Raw genomic sequence first — 4,507 nt, 5'->3', positions numbered from 1 at the left:
CACTGTGTTTTATCTTGGTTTATAATTGGAAAAAGCCAAGTTCTTGGAGCTAATCAACCGTAGTCTCGCCACACTTACTGTGTCACCAGTAAACGCCCATTTTAGCTTTGTTTAATTAAGACTAGCTCAGGGTTAATGCAGGTGCACCTGTTGCTTTCTCTAACTTTATGTTATTGTTGTTTTTTGACGTTACCAAACATATGATGGAAGAAAGATGGAAAAAATGAGCATATTTGAAACAGACATCTGAAATTAGCTTCAGCGCCAACGAACATCGCAACAAGGTCTACATTTGTGCTTCTGAGCGAGGCATATGGCTGATACATCATCTTCAGTCGTCCAAATTTATATTTGTGCAGTAGCTTGTGTGACTACACACCTGGAGGTCTTGTCAAGCTCCGGTCAGCTAGCTTGCTATCATGCTAAAATAGAATGAAGAATTTACACCTGCTCAACATGTTAGCTAGTGGTTTGCTGGTTAAAGCTGGAATTTAGCTCAACTACAGATCGCATATAGGCACGCCAAGCCGGAGGCTTCCATTCACTGCAAGCATCGGACATTTTGAAGGCCACTAATTGGTTGGAATTGCCATTTTGAGGCCCCTCCAAACTGATTATGAAGCAACAAAGTGGGATCGACTGCTTCACATTCTGACACCTAGATACCAGTATCCTCTGGTCCCCCAATTCTGTAACTGTTAGAGCCATTTTATTCATTTTGAAGTTTGTGAGTCGGCCTTTGTTCAAGCATCGCTGCCTTTTAGGTGTCGTCGGCTACATCTTCTCTCCAAAGCTCCAGAGGTACTGATATACTACTTCACATCAGTCATGGAGAAATAACTAGACTAATGTCAGAATGATCCCCTTATTTCCATCATTACAATGAAAAGAGGGCAGAAAACAAGCGTGGTTTTATTTTATGCAAGTGTTTCGAGGGTTGGTGTCTCCTGACGGTGTTTTATGGAGCTGCTGTCGTCTCAGTGGCAGCCACAGTTGTAGCAGACTGTGGTTTCAGGAGTTGTGTTGTGGGCTTATGACTCACTGATATTGTTCTTTGGGAAGTTAGCTTAGCAGCTTAGCTGTGTGCTTTGACTATCATATTCATCAAAGTGCAAAAGAGGACTTCTAGATTTCAAAGCTACAAGATAAAGCTGAAGAATCTATTCAGCATTGATTTGGCATCTTCCAGTCTTCACCCCCGTTAAACCCTTTGCAGACAACAGACTCCTGTCTTCCTGACGTCTCCCTAAAGACGAGCTACGCCTCTGGCCTGGGCTGCTGAATTAGGCAGAGTGGCTGATTCATATTTGGGTGTTTTAATTCGCCTGTCTTTTATAGCAGGCTGCTGAGCCGGTGGTTTCCTCATTAAAGGACACATGAAAGCAGTCTGTAAAGGAGCCGCGGTGAGACCAGCTTGCGCTGACGTCTGTAGGAGATGCGAGCGACTGAGGGACCGACTGAGCTTCGAGCCAGTTGGTTTGAGCTAAAGGCCCCACCCTCTCAGCCAGGCCGCCAGTGGTGGGACAGCAGACACACCACACTGTATTGTATCCACACTGGGCCAGTCTGATGTGTCACCAAGAGTTCACTGGTTGTTTGTACTGTGGCATTACAAAAGCAGCATTTACCATATTAAGCCACGAGAAGTATGGTGTTTTTATGCCTCCACGCCACAGACAGCTCTCGACCAGAGATATTGTTTTCGGGTTGCCTGTCCGTAAGTTCGTACATTCCTTTTTGTGAATGAAATGTCTCTGTAATAACCTGAGGAAATTTAGCACAAATATCCACTGTGACTCAACAATTGGTGGTCAGAGGGCAAGGCAACGTCATGTGCGTTAAATCTGTCCCATTATCAATAATGCGATATTTTAGGGACAGCTCTGAGGGAATTTCTACAAATTTTCCACAAGCACCCACTAGGATTCAAGGATGAAAACATTTTGATGGTCAAAACTCATCGGACAAAGTCACTGTCACCTCATGTGCGTGATATTCTGTCCCATTCTCGTTAAGATGGTATATCAGGAATGCATTGTTTTTCAAGTTTTTCAAACTTGCCACAAATGTCCACCGGGACTTAATGATGAGCCAAGAAAAGAGGTCAAACATCACCTCAACTGAACTCGATAACTCAGGAATTTCTACAGGAATACTCTTCAAATGTAGCTCACAAATCCACTGGGACTCAAGGAAAGAAAAAAAATGTGGCGGTCAAATGAAATATTTCTGGTTTCCTCATGCAGCTTCCTCATGATCATGTTCACCAGGGCCAGGAAGGTGAGCTCCACGTGAGCCACACAGATGAAGATTTGCACCATTCTTGTCTCTGCCAGTGTGTTCTCTGACTGGCGTTAACTGCCTACGCCCCCCCCCCCCCCCCGCACAATTTAGCAAGTAAACCGGCATCGTCTTAAAAAGCTGCTGTGATAAATACCTGAGGCAACTGCGTTCATTATTTCCCCATTATAACTGCTGCAGGATGCTCTCAGCTGTTTAACGACTCGTACTTTAAGGAAGGAAGAGCAGTGGGGTCACGGCGCTGAGTGGGAGGCGGAGGGTAGGCTCGTCTAAGCACCAAGTGATTCATTTCAAACACACGTTAAGTGACACGTGGAGAAATTAGTGACTAGGAGTCTAGCAGGTATAATAGCTTGCCCAGCAGTGCGTAACAGGTCTCGTTATGTTGTGGACTGGATATCGTTTCCTCAAACCCACCAATAACAGTCAGGCTAGATCCACACCCACCGCATCCACGCTGCAGCACAACACCCACACAAGTCTTCTTCCTGTTTTGTAGACAACATTCCCCCATCCTGAGTCATTGACTCCGCTTAGGTTCATTAGTGAAGATAATTCCGCTGCAGACAGCAGGTCAGCACATAACATGTCACGACGACAGCTAATTATAACTAGAATATCTGGGGAGTGTATTTGTGAAACATGGACCCTCTACCTAGTTAAAAGGTTACATCTAAGCAATATGAATAAACCTCTTGGATCCTGTGTATCCATGTGCTTGTCTTTGTGTTTTGACTTTTCTTGCCTATCCATGTTTGTCACTTCTTCTATGAATCCAATCTTAGTCAGACGCACTGCTACATATTCTATTCACGATGTCCTCCGCTTGATAACTTCACACTTTCGGTTCCACTCTGGCTTTTCCTTTCCTCCAACCTACAATACACTTCCTTCTTCACGATACCCCCCACACACCCTTTTGTCACCTGTGAGTAACGACAGCACACGCGCTCTATTCATCACACGCTGTTGCACATGCTCAGAAGCTCTTCATTATATTAATTACTCTCATTGCAAGAGTGATCATCAGCCTCGTCAGAATCCATCACCGCCTGGTTCCTGCAGAGACCCGGGGACTGGTAAATAATCACCTGTTTGGGTATCGGGGATCCAGCCCCACCGTTCCCGTCTGACCCACCAGGGTGGGCTCTAAACACCCACAGGGACTACAGCGCCTACTGATCCACATTCATCTATGCCAGCAGGTGGTGGGGAAGGTGTCTGTAAGCCCTGATCTAGGAACTGCTGGTGCTGTTTTAGACCTGTGAAGGTGGCTGAGAGCAAGTAGAGCAGCAGACAGGAGGGAATAACACAGCATCTCCTGGAAAAGGGGAAGGGGGATCAGTAGGCTAACCTCTCACATGAAAAATGAGACCCTGAGTTCCAACACATATCATTTGTGTATGAAAAAAACCTGAGACCATGAGGGAGACCATCAAACTATGTTAAACACACCCAAGAAAGGTGCGAGGCTTCACTTGGAGATGCTTCAGGCTAAATGCTAACCCTAATGCCATGTAGTGTTCTGTGGGTACAACATATAATGCGTGAGGCAGATTGCAGCTTGTATTGCCAATACTTTGACAAATTTACAAAGAATAAGCTAAGCTTATATTTTTTAAATATTTAGTTAAAATAAAGTCTATCCCGAGTTTTGACCCAAGGACAAACCCGCGGAGGGGGGATGTGATTGCCAGTGTTAGTTTGTCTGTCGTTGGATATCCGAAAAACTCAGTTTGGATTTTGATTAAATCTAAAACATTATAGAGCTTTTGTTGAGGAACAATTACTTTGATTTTGGAGTTGATCAGGAACCAGATCTGATGATGTCACTATGTTGAGGAGTGTCTCCTTCTGCCCTCTTGTTGATTTATCAAGCGGCAAGATACTTAGAGAAATATGGTTCAGTACTAAAATGCTGATCCACACAAAGGACACCCAAATTCATCATTTATGACTTCATTGTGAGTGTAGACCTCATCTTGCTCCATTTAAAGATCTCTTCATGGCCAATTGACCTGATACCTCATTCTAGTCGCTTGCTAATTGAACAGAGAAGGGAAAAAGACGGCGGAGTGAGAGAGAGCGAGAGAGAGGGAGAGAACACCAGGGGCGATCGAGAAAGAAGGACTGATGCGATGGAGGACGAGTGAGGACGAAGAGAGAAGTGAGGGGTGGTGTAGCATGCAAGGCCTCATTGATTAGG

This window comes from Aulostomus chinensis, chromosome 22 (genome assembly GCF_037954235.1).
Source record: "Aulostomus chinensis isolate RoL2024-O1b breed Wild chromosome 22, RoL_Achi_v1.0, whole genome shotgun sequence".
NCBI lineage: Eukaryota > Metazoa > Chordata > Actinopteri > Syngnathiformes > Aulostomidae > Aulostomus > Aulostomus chinensis.
This window is presented reverse-complemented; position numbering follows the sequence as displayed.